Below are 17,096 nucleotides of genomic sequence, written 5' to 3' on the forward strand. Positions count from 1 at the left end.
AGAGTTCTTAGGGGTTTTATTCCTTAAAAAGGAATGGTCATGGTACCAGATCGGATATCTTGTTCCTGCCACCACTGGGGTGCAGGAAGGGATAGAGCATACTTTATTGACAAGACATAACTTTTATACTTAAAGCATATACTGAAAACCAATACAGTAGGCGTAACAGCTGAGAGAAACAAGATAAGAGCATACACGTGTTAGCAATACGTAATCAGGAGGCGTGAACTGGGCGTGAACATAGAGGGGTGTGCTAGAGAACGTCATATGTAAGTGTCACAAGTAGGTGGGTACTTGGCAGAGTTTTGCAATGTCAGCAGAAATCTGAGGCCTGGATGCGCGCGCAGCTGCATGACGTGTGATTGACGTGGAACTGGAAGGTGCAGGGGACTTGACATTTACACTAGCGGAAAGAGACAGAAGTCTGGCATGTCAGATCAACTCGTACCTAGATCATATCTGATATCTGATGTTTGGGAACCATATTATCTAGAGGGAAAGGTCTCTTGGGCAGAGGCTACTCTATACTGACTGTGAGTGCGTGTATAGGCGTCTACGTGTCTGCATGAGATGCGAGGGGGCAAAGGCTTTCCATGGTAACGGAGCTATGAATTACTTGCATGAAGACAGTGAGGCCAGGCCCTTTGCTCTGCAGCTGGAAAGATGTTTACTTGAACTAGTAGGCAGGAATGTATGTTGAGGAGTGGAGCAGATAATTCGAAGGTTGAATACAGTCTTGGCAGGCAGCAGACTGAGCTACGCGCCGTTAGCCGCGCAGGGAGTAAGGCAGAGGTCACGGGTACAGAGGCAGCCTGGGCTGAGGCTTTCAGAGTCGGCAGGCAAGAAAAGGCTCGATGGCAGAAGTCAGAGCCTACTTCGTCAGAGCTAAAAAACGTGTAAAGTACACCACAAAAAGACGTTGGCATGGCATACTTAGGAACGGAATATTCAACCCGTTCAGGGCGGATCTAAAAGAGGACATGTTAACGTTGGACGCAAATGTATTTGCGTCTTCATAGCTGGCACAGGAGGGAAGTTACATGCACTTTAGGCTGGTACATGGAGACGGTAGGGTACACGTTAGGGAACATTTCTTGACCATAAAATTTATATTTCCTCATTCCCTCCTTGTTCCCTACGGACCCTTCATGATATATCGATTCTCATAAATCGATCAGTCTGTTCTTGTAACATTATTTGCTCTTCTTTCTTCTTTTCGCGTTTTAAGTGAAAACTGGAATGTGTAATACATGAAGTGGCGCACAGACCACAAATCGCTGGCCCACACTGTAGGCACAGGCAGCAACTGAATACTATGACAAGGGCAATGCCTAGGAAGGATAGGATCTTCCATCCCCAAGCGGTCAACGTTGTCCAGAACCAACCGGACCAAGTCCAGGTGCCTGGATTCTGATGTATCAAACTTGCAATTTTATGAAGACGTGTAATAGCTTTATATACTGTTGGCGCGTTTTCTGGAATGAAAACACAGCAACTTGACCCGATGACCTTACAGGCTCCGCCCCTATCTGCTAGGATGATGTCAATAACAAGACGATTCTGGAGAACAACAACCCGCATGGCAGATTGCTCCTCTGTTAAGTTACCTAGAGCGGAGGTAGTTTCATTCACTACTGCTTCGAGTGTTCTAGTTAATCTGCGTATTAGTTTACTATTTTGGACAGGACCTGTGAAGAAAAAGAATCCTTTATTGAAATCTGTGTATTGCCCCCATGCCGTTTCAGTATAGTCGACAATCGGGAGATCTCTTCGGAGTCTATCCTTTACTAGATTTGTATTTATGTGATAATCAGGAGGGGCTAGAAAAACAGGTGGCAGAAGGAATGCAATGTAACAGGTACCATCCCAATCTGGAGGTAAACGTATGTATGCGGTATAGCCGCAAACAAAGTAGGAATGACGAGTAGCTCTAAAGGAAGATTTGCCTTGATCACTGAATTCGACCACAGTAGTACATTTACTATGACATAAGTGTACTGAACCCTTCTTTCTGACACATAAATCACCTGTGACTGGTAATACTGACATAGCAGGGAGAACTGGTGCAGCTTCGGACTCAACAGTAAGAATCATAAGGTTAATTGTATAATTACTTAATCCATATACTTCATTTTCTAGATCAGTTCCTATTCTAGTGGGAAGTCCCTTCTTGTCAGGATAACAGGCGTTAAGCAGAACTAAGTTCAGGTTTCCCCAAACCCAATTTCCTTCGAAAACAGCAATATCAGAATCTAAGGAATTAATTATTCTAAACCATGCTCCACAGGAGCCATTGTGAGTGAACGGGTACGGAAAGAGGGGCAGAACTCCCTTGTATTTCTGATAGGGAGGGAGTCGGCCACATATCCAACAGTTTGTAGCATTATTAGTCTGATGGGAGTGATGTAACATACTAATGAATGTATTGTTGCGCAGCGCAAGTCTGTAAGATAATTCATGGGGGGGTAACTCACTAAAAGAATGTTCAGCAGTGACATTGTAAGCAGATTGTTCACGCTTGAAGACAGGGTAGTATATAGGAAGCAATATACTGGCAACAATAATCAGAAGACTTAGAAAAAACATAATCAATAATGTCACTATACAGTGACTACGGAGTGATTTACAATATGTACGTTTCTTGAGTTGTCTCTCTCTCTCTCTATCTCGATCTAGGGGATACATGTCAGAAACTATTTAACCGATTCACCTAGGGGAGGACTTAAACAATTAAACTGTCTGACTTGCTAGATCGTAGTTTTGTTCGATACTCCTCTTGGGGAGTTTTCTCTCTTTTTGGAACTTTGAAGTCTTTAGTATCGAGGCAGTCCTTGGAGGGGGTGGACGAGTCAGTCTCTGGCAATAGTTCATTACATTTTTTAATATGACTCGTGTGGATCCACCCCTTTCGGCCTTCCACTTTGATTGCGGTCCTCGTGGTAAGAAGGACGATCTTCGGCTCCTTCCAGCGGGGCTCCAGCGGGCTTTTCCTGTCGAAGTTACGAATTAGGACTGTATCCCCGGGACGGACATCGTGTGGCTTTACATCAGTGTTGTCGGGGAAGGCTGCAGCAACCTGTGAACGACATGATTGGAGTGCAGACATCAAGGAGGCAAGGTAATCTGTCAGCATGTTACAATCAACATCGGTTATTTTCTTAGGCATGGGCGTCCCCCACATATTCGGTGGTCGTCCAAAGACCACTTTATACGGGGATAGTCCTGATCTCGAATGGGGGACCATTCTCATATAGAACAGTGCAACTGGCAGGGCGACTATCCAGTCGACCCCTTTCTCTTTACAGATTTTAGCAAGGCGTGTTTTCAGTGTCTGGTTATGCCTCTCTACAAGGCCAGCGGCTTCGGGATGTCGGACGCAGTGGAATTTCCACTGATATCCCAGCAGAAGGGAAACCTGTTTCATGAGCTCGGATGAGAATGGCTGTCCGTTATCTGAGTACACGACACGGGGCAAGCCGTACCGTGGGAAGAATTCACGAACCAGCTGCCTGGCAGTGGTCGGAGCAGTGTAATCTGGGACTGGATATGCTTCGGTCCAACGGGAAAGTGCACAAACAACTACGAGGACGTACTTAAATCCTCGACAACGGTCCATCTGGATATAATCCATCTGGAGGACTTCAAAAGGGTGATCAGGAGGATGGAATCCACCTTGCTCTACAGGGACGCTTTTACCTGGATTGAACTGACAACAGATCATGCAAGTACGCACTTTCTGTTTTGCTGCTGCTCGTAAGTGTTTGTTGTACCAGAGATTCTGTAAACTGTCTAACATAGCTTTTTCTCCTAGATGTGCTGGACTATGTGCTGTATTTATTATGACTTGAACCATAGAGTCGGGGAGAAACCATGTAGAGTTTCCCTTCGTCATCTAACCTTGATCTGTCTGGATCCCTCCTAGTTCAGTCCATTTCTTAATTTCATCTGGAGTAGCATGTGTCTGAATATCGATTCCATCTAGTGTGGGATCCTTAACTGTCATACAATGTGTCGGTACTATTGTCTTTGTCATATCAGTTGTCTGGGTGTGAGTCAATGCTGTATGTTTTGCTGTTTGGTCTGCCAGATCGTTACCCTGGGAAACGGAATCTGTAACTTTAGTATGTGCTTTACATTTCATGATGGATATGCCTGAAGGCAGATGTATTGCTTCTAACAGTGCTTGGATGAGAGGACCATGTTGGATCTTGGCACCGTGAGAGGTCAAAAAACCTCGTTCTTGCCATAATACTCCGAAGTCGTGTACAACTCCGAAAGCATAACGTGAATCTGTGTATATGTTAACATTTCTGTTCTTGGCTAGTATACAGGCTCGGGTCAGAGCGATGAGCTCTGCTGCTTGAGCGGACAGTGTATCAATACGATATGTTTCTTTTACTTCAGTTTCAGTGGTCACTGCATAGGCGGCCACTAATTCTCCTGTGTTTGTTCTCATACATGAACCATCCACATAAAGTGTTAGGTCTGGATTTGTCAGTGGAACATCGGTTAAGTCTCGTCGGGGCTTTGTTACTGCATTAATGATCTCTATACAATCATGCGGGGCTGAATTAGTCATAATCGAAGGTAACAATGTTGCGGGATTCAGGATGTTACAGCGTCTGATTTCTATGTGTGGCTGGAATAGTGTCAGTTCATAACCTGTCAGTCGTGCTATAGTCAAGTGTTGAGTCTGGGTTCGATTTAAAAGAACCTCTACAGAATGTGGGACTTGTACTGTTAATTGATGTCCTAAAACTATTGAGTCGCTCTGTCTGATTGCTAGGGCTGTCGCTGCAACTGATTTTAAGCACGCAGGAAGCGCCTGGGCTACTGAATCCAATGTACTTGAAAAATAAGCGCAAGGCTTATGTGAACCTGCTTGATCTTGAGTGAGGACAGACAACGCTGTACCATCACGTTCTGTAACAAAAAGCGTAAAAGGTTTGCTGTAACATGGTGTTGCTAAAACTGGTGCTTGACATAAAGCTTTCTTTAATTCCTCAAAGGCCTGTGTATGTTCCTGAGTCCAAGGAAGGGCAGTCGAAGTCGCTGCCTCCTGTGTTGTCAACTGAATGAGTGGTTTAGCTAGAAATGCATACTGGGGAATCCATTGTCTGCCGTACGAGGTGAGGCCTATAAAGGCCCGCACTTCCTTTTGTGTCTGGGGTTGTGGCATATTTACAATTAACTGAATACGGTCAGGTGTGAGCGGTCTCCCCACTTTGGACAGCAAGTGACCCAAGTACACAACTTGCTGAACACAGAATTGTAGCTTCGAAGGAGACACCTTGTGTCCCTTGTCGGCCAGAAAATGTAGAACTGTCAGTGATGCTTGTTCACATTCAGGTTCACTTCGTGCGGTGATCAGCAGATCATCGACATATTGCAGTAAAGCGGTGTTAACTGGCATTTGAATACAATCGAGTTGCCTTTTCAGTGCTTGACTATAGATGCTGGGGCTTTCTGTGAATCCTTGAGGTGCGCGTGAAAATTTGAAACTTCGTCCATTTAAACTGAATCCGAAGAGGTATTGGCTCTCTGGGTCAATGGGGACACTGAAGAAGGCGTTCTTGAGGTCAATTACAGTAAAGAACGTTGCTTCTGAATCGATAGCAGTCAATAGGGATGAGATGTCGGGGACCACAGGGTACTGTGGAACGATGCATTTATTCAGTTCTCGTAAATCAATCACCAGCCGATATACTGGCGGTGCATTGGTATCAGTACGTTTAAGAATCGGAATGATAGGGGAATTACAGATATTGGAGTCGGTCTCTACGACCACTCCTTGGGCAATGAGCTCTTCAATGATTTCCAGTAAAGCCACTACAGCATCGGGTGGTAACTTGTATTGTCTGATACGCGGCAAAACAACTCCTGGTCTGAGTGTAACACGGTATGGTGTAATGTGCATGCAACCTACATCGGTTGGGCCTTGTGCCCACAAGTGTTTCGGTACATTTTTCAATCTGACATCGAACTCTCGTAATACATAGTGACCCTTAAAGTCACGCAGAAAGAGTCTAACTCCTTCCGGAGAACAACATATCACAGCTCCTAGAGCCTTCAATGTTTTGATACCTAACAGGTTTTCTGGACATGATTTCGTCAGTAACAAGTCTGTAACACGTGATAATGGACCCACAGCCAGGGGGACTGGTTTCGATACCTCATTTACAATAGGCTGTCCTGAAAAACCAAGGGAAACGTTCTGTGAGCCTGAGAGGGGTGCCCCTGGGACTTCATTATGGCTAATTGTTGTGCGACTTGCCCCTGTGTCAATTAAAAACTTTCTGTCTTTTCCCAATACTTGACTGTGTACATAAGGACCCTCTTGATCTACAGGAATCTCAATAAGAGGCAAGCCAACCTCCCTCTCTAGGCTGTTTCATGTGTATCGCTGATAATCGGGATAATCAGATTGGGCATACTGGTTCATCTGTCGTGAAACTTGCTGTGTCGCGGCAATGGGCTGTGGCTGTGATACCGCTGCGGTCTGTGCTGTATGTGGAGCATGCATAGGTTGGGAGTTCTGTGAAGTCTGTTGCTGAACCTGGTCTTGTCTAGGCGGATGCGGTTTTTCCTTAGTTTTACCTGTTGCTATATTGTGTTTCAGGACTGGACATTCATGTACGTAGTGACCTGGCTGCTTGCAATAGTTGCATGTCCCTTTAATGGGAGCTGCTGAATTTCCTGTCTGGGTCGTACCCTTTCTCTGGCCGTCGGCTGGAACCGACTGTGCCACTAACATTTTCATTTTTGTGTCTTTCATACGTCTCTGTTCGTGATCCTGTTCTTCTCTAATTCTGTTCTGGTGGTATTGTAACATTTGTAACATCTGTGATGGCGTATTTGCTTGCCATGTACTTTCAACCTTATATACACGATTCTTGACTGCGGTCAAGGAATTCTCGACTAACTTTGATACAAAAAGATGCGGGTACGACTCGCTACCTGGTTTTAGGCCACTATTAATAATAAAACATTTCTCAAATCTTGAATAGAAGTCGCTGGTATCTTCATCGTGTTTCTGTTTACAGGCTGAGATTGCGTCCCAGTCTTCCTTTTTAGTTGTTAATAATCTTGGTAAGACCTGTACTATTAGACCTGGTAATGCTTTTGCTTTGTCCCCAAGGCCTACCCCTGGGGTACGACCTTTTTCCTCGTCTTCTATTTCAGTCCATATAATCTTTTTATCTCCCACCTCCCATTCTTTTTCCTTGAGTTTCTCGTAGATGCCGGTGGGCAGCAGTACCTTTAACAATTTCATAATATCTGTGTATGTGTAATCTCCCATGAGTAACATATCTTTAAGTTCTCTGTGAAAACCTGTAGGGTCTTTATCATGACAGGGTACTAGTTTCTTCATTTCTAACAATTCTAACTTTGTTAAAGGTGTGTAAACATACACACGTTCCAAGGTATTATTAGTGCCCATAACTGGGTGTACCTCTCGTAAGGGATTCTGTCTGTCAAAATGCTCAAAGTGACACATTTTCCTTTCTGACGGCTGAGCCGGAACATATTGTGGGCCTAAGAAAGCGTTATATTTTCGTCGTTGTTCTAGAATTATTTGAATTAATCTGGTACTTAGGCCTCTCCATCTATTCATAAGTAGTGCTTCTAATGTATCAGGTAAGGGCCCTGGATCAGAATGTTGTTGTCTGTATAACGTGATGAGATGCTGAATCATGTATATACCAGCTAATTTCTGCTCGTCTGGGGAAAGGTTCAGAAAAGTCTGTGCTACTGTATCATCATTGTATGTGTTAATATTGTCAGCCCACAGCACTGCTGACCGGGCTAGTTCTTGTTCATCCATAGAATTGAGTACATGGTACCCCATTTGTTCTTGAAGCATTTTATCGGTAACTTGAAACAGATGTTCAGGAGAACTCGGTTTTGATATGCCAGAGAGAAAAACTCTCTTGCTTTCTGGACGAATGCCTTTCCTAAGGTAATTTCCCTTACCCACATATGCTATCGTATCTGTAATCGTTTCTGGTTCTTCAGGTCCTTCTTCCTCGGAAGAATCATTCCTGGCACTTTCTTTTTCTTTTTCGTGTATTTCTATTACTGCCTTTCTGATTTTCTTGTACATGCTCGATATACAATTCATTTTATCATGCTTTCCATCGGCTATATTTTGACCCCACTTGTTTAGTGCTTCCATTTCATCCTGGTCTGCCCCAGGCCTGTCTCGGTCTCTTATTAAGCAATTTATAAAAAAACGCAATACATATGCTTGAGTGTCAACTTTCTGGTGTGCCAGGGCCTCCTTAATACTTTCGGGATTTTCCCCAGTCTGGACAAAATGATATATACTGTCTAGGTGATCAGTCATCCCTGGGAATAACACTAGGTAATCTGTGGCTTGTCGCAAGCGTAGTGATGCTATCAACATTCTATCTTCTTTACCGGGTACGGGATCGTATCTGCAAACTGGAAGACGTTCTTTGAGTATGTCGAGACGGGGTGATTGGGGTGTATGGTGCTTCAGCAGGTCTCTAAGGTGTAATCTGTGTGTTGTTGGCGGGGTCTGGAGACCCCCTGTCGCACCTCCTGAGGCAGAGGCTTGAGCATTACTTCTCTGTGGAGTCTGTATCTGTGTCTGAACTTGTCTCTTACTAGGATCGGACACAGAGGGAGATACAGGAAATCCTGCCAGTACGCGTAGTTCCGTCTAACTGATGGCAGGGGGCAAAGCTTGCAATGCACCATCCGGCGCGTGGGGTGGGGGAGGGGTCCCTATTCGGGCGCCAAAATAATGTGGTAAATATTTGATTTACCGTCTTAATTTCTATGCAGGTAAGTACTTAAACAAAAATAACTCAATCGGAAAGAAAGAGGCAGAGTCCGTGGTGTTGGAGTTCTTAGGGGTTTTATTCCTTAAAAAGGAATGGTCATGGTACCAGATCGGATATCTTGTTCCTGCCACCACTGGGGTGCAGGAAGGGATAGAGCATACTTTATTGACAAGACATAACTTTTATACTTAAAGCATATACTGAAAACCAATACAGTAGGCGTAACAGCTGAGAGAAACAAGATAAGAGCATACACGTGTTAGCAATACGTAATCAGGAGGCGTGAACTGGGCGTGAACATAGAGGGGTGTGCTAGAGAACGTCATATGTAAGTGTCACAAGTAGGTGGGTACTTGGCAGAGTTTTGCAATGTCAGCAGAAATCTGAGGCCTGGATGCGCGCGCAGCTGCATGACGTGTGATTGACGTGGAACTGGAAGGTGCAGGGGACTTGACATTTACACTAGCGGAAAGAGACAGAAGTCTGGCATGTCAGATCAACTCGTACCTAGATCATATCTGATATCTGATGTTTGGGAGCCATATTATCTAGAGGGAAAGGTCTCTTGGGCAGAGGCTACTCTATACTGACTGTGAGTGCGTGTATAGGCGTCTACGTGTCTGCATGAGATGCGAGGGGGCAAAGGCTTTCCATGGTAACGGAGCTATGAATTACTTGCATGAAGACAGTGAGGCCAGGTCCTTTGCTCTGCAGCTGGAAAGATGTTTACTTGAACTAGTAGGCAGGAATGTATGTTGAGGAGTGGAGCAGATAATTCGAAGGTTGAATACAGTCTTGGCAGGCAGCAGACTGAGCTACGCGCCGTTAGCCGCGCAGGGAGTAAGGCAGAGGTCACGGGTACAGAGGCAGCCTGGGCTGAGGCTTTCAGAGTCTGCAGGCAAGAAAAGGCTCGATGGCAGAAGTCAGAGCCTACTTCGTCAGAGCTAAAAAACGTGTAAAGTACACCACAAAAAGACGTTGGCATGGCATACTTAGGAACGGAATATTCAACCCGTTCAGGGCGGATCTAAAAGAGGACATGTTAACGTTGGACGCAAATGTATTTGCGTCTTCATAGCTGGCACAGGAGGGAAGTTACATGCACTTTAGGCTGGTACATGGAGACGGTGGGGTACACGTTAGGGAACATTTCTTGACCATAAAATTTATATTTCCTCAGCTTGTGTGTACAAATGTGATTTGTAAGCTATTGGTACCGTTTCTCCCTCATTAGAGGTCAGGTACGTGAATCCGCATCTTCCTGGGATGACTCGGATTACAAGGTTGCGTGTATTGTCACGAGTTTCTAACTTTGTTTTAGATAACATGTCTGTTTGCAATGATCTCAAAATTTCTGTGTGTTTCTGAGTCCAGTTGATTGGTTTAAAATCAGGTTTTATTAATTCGTAGAGAGGTTTAACCCTCTCTGCGTAATTTAGAATGTAAGTTCTTCCGAAATTCAGGAAGCCTAGTATAGATTGTAAATTCTTCAGCGTTTTTGGTGCTTGGAGTACAGCGCACTTCTCTAAGAAGTTGTCTACCAGGCTTTTGCCTTCACTTGATAATTTGTATCCTAAAAATAGGTCTGTTAGATGGGCAATTCGGGACTTTTTAAAGTTGAATTTGTAACCCTCTGCTGCGAACCCAAGTATTATGGTGTTCACTCTTTTCAAGTGAGTATCTAGGTCATCTGTGAGATAGATGTCATCGACATAAGCTAATGCCTCATCATCATACATTTGTAGTAACTCTGTTACTCTGGCTGAGAATAATCCTGGGCTATTCTTGAATCCCTGTGGGAGTTGACAGAAATTTTCTGTGACCCCATTATTGAGAAAGCGGTTAAATACCTGCTTTCTGGTGCAATATTTTGACAAAAGAATCCATTAGAAATGTCTAATGTTGTTTTGTATTTTTTTTTTTGAGGACTATGTTATTCATTAGTGACGCACTGTGCGAAGTTTGTACCGCAAATGTCTTGCAACATGAGTTAAGGTGTCTATAGTCCAAGACTAGACGATATGAATCGTCTGGTTTGGAGACCGGAAACAAAGGATTGTTCATTTGAGAGCTGCATGTTTCAATCACCCCTTGGTATTCAAGTTGAGCTAAGATCTCCCTGACCTGTTTTTTAGCTTCTTGCTTAATTGGGTACTGTCTTTGTGCAGTAGGTTGGCTTTTTAATTGGATTTTGTGAGGAGGAGAGTCCTCATCCCATCCTACATGATTTTTATATAATGCAGTTGCTTGAGCTACTGCCCATTTTCTTGCATATATGTGTTTTCTGTGTATTGGAATATGATTTGAGAAGGCAGGCATAATCATTTCTTCGCTATGAGGGCACTCCCTGACAAACTCGGGTGGCCAGTCTTTCTCCGCTAATAGGATGTCATAGCCTTTTGAGAGGTTATCTCAAAACAGACCCCTTACCTTTCTAGTCTTATCTCCTTCTATACGTAATGTTATTTCATATATTTTATGAGGTTCGCTAACTCTGGTATCTGCAGTTGCCACCTGAATGTATTCATTCGTGTCCACTGTCTCCAGATGATTCATCAGGATCTTGCGAGCTATGGTCACTTCTGCTGCGCTGTCTAGCATTGTCTGTGCCCACTCTCCGTTTTTCAGCTGTGTCCTCAGTATCCTCGGCATGTTTGATTATTTTAATACTTGCTACCTTCTTTCTTGGAAATTGTAATTTTTTACTTTGAGCAGGTTCCTTGTCTTTGGATTTGGCGTGCTCTTCCCTGTATTCTGACCGTCCTCTTCTTTCCGATTTGTGAGAGGAAGTCTGAAAGATCGAGAGGGACGTGTATCAATATCTTGATATCTATCAGGCTTTTTCAAATTATCCCTATTTCTAAGATTGTATCTTTTTTCAGAGGGCTCCCTTTGGGGAGACTGGTGTTCTCGGTTCGGAGTTCTTTCCCTCCGCCGAGGAGACCTTCCTCTGGACTGGAATCTTTTTTCTTTGGGTGTGGATTGTTTATTTCCATCCCAGCTCTTTTTTGGAGTGTTTAGATTATTTTTAATAAATATCTTTTCAGGAATTTCAAGTAGTTGGGATTTTACCGGTTTCCCACCCAAACTATCTCTACCTAGTTCTTCATAGGATTTTTCTATGATTCTGGCAAGTTCAATTGGTTGATCTGTTATATCTGTTTCTTTCAATTTTTGGCGGATCGCCACAGATGCTGCTTCTCCTTTAATGTTGGCTGATATTATAGCCGAGACCTGCTTGAAGTCTTTCAGTAATTTCATACCAAGAGTTAAAGCAGGTTCTGGACCGTACTCATTTTGAATCTGTCTTAGTACATGTGGTATTACCGCCAGAGACGAACACCATGTGTTTTTGTGTACATGGAAGCAAAGACTGTGCCCCAAGTGTCACAGTCCTCCACATGTGGTGCGACCCCCATTTGGAAGGCAGATAGTCAGAATTCTGTGTTTCTCACTAGGGGTAGTATTCGGGAATACTGCTTCTATTTGAGTTATCTTTTGTGCTAACCAGAATGGAATTTGCTCCCGTTTTGCGGGTGTTTTACCTAGACATGATTGTATGTTCTGTGGTGTAATTTTATTTGTGTTCCCCTGATGAGGGGCCAGCTGTGGAATGTTAATAGCTGGTTGGACTGTTGCAGTCCGCATTACATATTGGACTAACTGTCTGTGAATTTTAATTAGTAATTTTAGCTGGGCTTAAAGTTCTTTGTCTGACATTTTTTCGATGTCTGGATGTGGTGTGTAGCTGGCTAGAACCGGCCACGTTGCTCCTGGTCTACCTAGTGGACCGAGCCTGGTGATGTGATCATTATGTTTTAGGGCGCCTTTAAACCAGAGCAGGTGCTCTTGGTAATTTAGTGGAATTTCCACATCCTCGAAAGGAGTATATTCTTCCGGTGGTTCCTCTACTTTGTAATAGTGGAACTCATGTGTTGAAGCATTTGCCGCTGGAAAGTTTATCCATGAATAGAATACCTCTGTCTGCCGATATTCGTGTGCCTCTATCACGAAAATGACTGTACCACCTCGTGCTGTCAGTCCGTTTTCTATAAGTTTGAGAGTTATAGTTTTTCTTATGTTGACCTGAATGAGAATAGCATTCCGGTCATTCTGTAGGAGACTTGTATCTTCCTCTATTAGTTGAGCTGCTATTCTAGCTGCCTCCCTATCGTCATCACTTTCCGGCATTTTTACATGCAGAAAGGTTTTGTTGCAGATCAAGTTTCAAGGAAACAAAAGATTAGGTGCACAATATTTTGGAACACTGTATCCTTCAACGTTGACTAAACCAAAAACTCTCAAAAGAAGAGACCCGCTTCATCCGCAGGTCTGTGGGTTGCACAGCTGTGTGCACATATTGTATCCAAAAAATGATGCAATTTAATCCAATTAATCCATTTTAATCCATATTTATTTCTCTTATTTTCACTTTTCTAATCCTTTGTTCCATTCTTTATAATTACGTCAAAAGCAGAACTCTTATCACAGTTTTTTTGGTTGTCAGTAATTCAATGTATTGCCCATCCAGGCCTATACTTGAACATTTTACTGGAATCGTTTCCACTTTAAAACCTGCTCTTCAAACTCAATGCATTTCGGTTCTTTAAAAACCTTCTTCAGGAGTGTCTGTAAAATGTATAGAAATATGCACATTAAGTTTCCTTTACATCGCTCATTTGGTGTCTCTTAATCCCCCCACTTCATTGTGCTGATTATATGAAACATTCTATTTCACCTATGTTTTTGTTTAAAACCCCCACCTTTATCCTCCCACGCTGAAAATACCTTCCCTAGTCAGAACCAAATAACAACACCCCCAAACATTTCCATACTGAAACTTATACAGTGATTAGAACGAACCTGTCCCCCTTGCAAACATGCTACATCTCTATCCTATCACCAGTTCGCCACCTGGTCCAACCACCTGCATACCTGATATATACATCGCAGTGATTTAACCTCCTCTAACGTCCTCATAATCGCTACTAATGAGCATACAGTTCGTCCCAGATTCAAATAGTTGTAATCCTCCCCACCTCTGCAGTCATAGGTGCAAAACTGCCCACATGTTCTTTTCCACCTCCCCTTCTCACTCTGTGATACCTTTACGAAACTCGGTTACCCATAATCCTGCCTTAATCATGTAAAAACGCCCAAATCAATCTCCCCTGCCAAATAGTGCATTATTGTTAACATAAAGTCCACACCAACTCGACAACTGAAACATAAATACGTGCATCCTCCGTGACATCCAAATGAACTGTCCTTATTTGCATATATCTCTGTAACAAGTGGATGCGGCTGCTTTTGACGTACTCCACGTTTGTAATTATTTTCGTTTTCAGGTTCACTTTTATAATTTCTTGACGGGGTGCTGCCGGAAGGTGAAACGGTACTTGTGGCAACACTATGAAAAGACATCCGGAGCACACCCTCAGTGCTATTTAATTCCAAATATTTCAATGATCCTTTTACTAGTTTTGGCGTGCATGCACCCATGAGACGTGCGCCATTCCGTTTCGCACCAAGGCATCAAGCTTTCAAAAGAGGAGACCCGCTTCATCCGCAGGTCTGTGGGTTGCACAGATGTGTGTAAATGTATAGGCATTTATATAGCGCACTACTTACCCGTAGGGTCCCAAGGCGCTTCGACCGCTGCGAAACCCTTCCTGGCTTCCCTGAGAGATGGTCCCTTAATGGGTATCTCCAGGGTGAGACCAGGCATCCCCGGCGGTCTGGTGGGGCCGTTAGTGAAGATGAGGCAAGCTAATGCCCAGAGTTGCCGAGTGTGATCGCTGATCAGAGTGGGCACCGAGGCGAGAGAATTATCGAGTCCGCTGACCCTGGTCCAGAAACCTGCCGCGCCGGGAATCGAACCCTGGTCCCGGGCCGTCCTCTTCTCTCGGGTCTGCCGCCTCTAACCAGTGAGCCACACTACTCCACTACTCCACAGCCGTGTGCACATATTGTATCCAAAAAATGATGCAATTTAATCCAATTAATCCATATTTATTTCTCTTATTTTCACTTTTCTTATCCTTTGTTCCATTCTTTATAATTACGTCAAAAGCAGAACTCTTATCACAGTTTTTTTGGTTGTCAGTAATTCAATGTATTGCCCATCCAGGCCTATACTTGAACATTTTACTGGAATTGTTTCCACTTTAAAACATGCTCTTCAAACTCAATGCATTTCGGTTCTTTAAAAACCTTCTTCAGGAGTGTCTGTAAAATGTATAGAAATATACACATTAAGTTTCCTTTACATCGCTCATTTGGTGTCTCTTAACCCCCCCCACTTCATTGTGCTGATTATATGAAACATTCTATTTCACCCATGTTTTTGTTTAAAACCCCCACCTATATCCTCCCACGCTGAAAATACCTTCCCTAGTCAGAACCAAATAACAACACCCCCAAGCATTTCCATACTGAAACTTATACAGTGATTAGAACAAACCTGTCCCCCTTGCAAACATGCTACATCTCTATCCTATCACCAGTTCGCCACCTAGTCCAACCCCTTGCATACCTGATTTATACATCGCAGTGATTTAAAACTAGTAAAAGGATCATTGAAATATTTGGAATTAAATAGCACTGAGGGTGTGCTCCGGATGTCTTTTCATAGTGTAAACCAAAAACTCTACATAGGAATCTCTTTCTACTAAGTTCCGGCGGATATTAACCTTTCACCCACTCCAGACGTCTATTGGAGTATTTACGGGGAAAAGGGTCTGTGTGAAAAAGCACGACTGAGTTACTCTAACGTCTTGCGTTAGTTTTATCGCCTTACCAAACGTTGGGTGCCATGTAGTGTAGTTCCTATTTTCCCTGTAGGCTCTGCGCATTGGAATAACATATACAGCAGTGTAGATGTAGGACTGAGTCTTCTAGGTCTCTACTGACTATGTTAGACCTAATTTAGGTTTGCGCCAGCTAGCTCAGAGGTCACTGGAAACTTTCTTGAATGAATAGGAAGGGATCAGCTTCCCTGGCTCAGACAAGAAGGGATTCAGCTTCCGACAACCGCATAAACATGACCACTTTGCTCCCTCAGAAAAAGAGTAAATCTCTAGAGTTGTGTGAAAACAATAGACCGCTATTTCACTCAGTCAGATGTGCGTTCTTAGTTTCACCAGAGTGCAGAGAAGAGAGAGACCGGCGTTTTCAATAAAAGGTATTATTTATTGAGCAGTCTTCCTTCTCATGCAAGAGAAATGAATTGCCACAATTGCAATACTTAATATAAAGTAAAGTGCTTACAGTAAAAGGAGTATTATGAAATAATACTGTAAAAGCATTGATATGGTTTCTTAGCCATAAGACACTTTAAAATGGATAAAATATATACATACATATATACATAGGCTAACGTGCTCAACTGGTGCTTCTAAAATACGCCTACCCCGGTGTACCTGACCTAAGCCTAATACGTGGGAAGGAGTAAGTAAGTAGCAGTTTAAGTTAAGTTGGTTTTGCCAAGAATCTGATACAAGAATTCTCTCTAAGGGTTTAGTCAGCACTTTACCTTGGGAATAGAATGTAGGAGGTCTGGTATCTCTCTCTCAGGACTCGATATCCCAGTCACCCGCAAGGGCAGGCTGGAAACGCCGGAGCTGGATTTTCTCGGCAGGAGAAAAGACAGCGTCTTTCTCAGCGCGTCAAAGAGGAGGGGCAGCGTCCGTGGGCTCTCGCATCAGCTGGGCTCGCGGCAAGTAGATTAGCTGCTCTGCTCCAAAACCACCACCGTGTGTTTGCTTAAGGCAACATTGGTATATTTATACCTGAAAGGTGCCGAGTTTGGACATAAAACGTCAATAAAGATGTCACTAAGAACTGGCTGTTCTTACAGTGCTTGCAGGAGTTCTATTACAAATCAAAACAAAGCAAGTGGGGATTTCCCAGGTTGCTGGAGGTTTGGTATGTCGAAAGAACTCCTTGTGCTTTCTAGGAATCCAAGGAAGTAGCTTTTGCCGTGCCTTGGACTGCAAGGGCGATTTACTGAAATATGGATCTGATTCTTATGCCATTATAGGGATATTATTGATTATAGCTTTACAAGGGCATAAAATAGCAATATTGATTTGGGTTCCTAGATAAAACACATCACCATAATACTTGGGTTCGCATCTGAAGGGTACAAATTTAACTTTAAAAAATCACGAATTGCCCATCTAACTGTCCTATTTTTAGGATATGAATTATCAAGTGAAGGCAAAAGCCTAGCGGACAACTTCTTAGAGAAGTGTGCAGTACTCCAAGCTCCAAAAACGCTGAAGA

General features: G+C 43.4%; 1 protein-coding gene across 1 annotated transcript in view; it reads left to right on the forward strand.

The window, feature by feature from the left end:
• Nucleotides 1–17,096, forward strand: part of NHEJ1 (non-homologous end joining factor 1) — a 1,360,764-nt gene that overhangs the window by 31,625 nt on the left and 1,312,043 nt on the right. The gene's annotated exons all lie outside the window — the stretch shown is intronic.

This window comes from Lissotriton vulgaris, chromosome 2_1 (assembly GCF_964263255.1).
Source record: "Lissotriton vulgaris chromosome 2_1, aLisVul1.2, whole genome shotgun sequence".
In the NCBI taxonomy this organism is placed as follows: Eukaryota; Metazoa; Chordata; class Amphibia; order Caudata; family Salamandridae; genus Lissotriton; species Lissotriton vulgaris.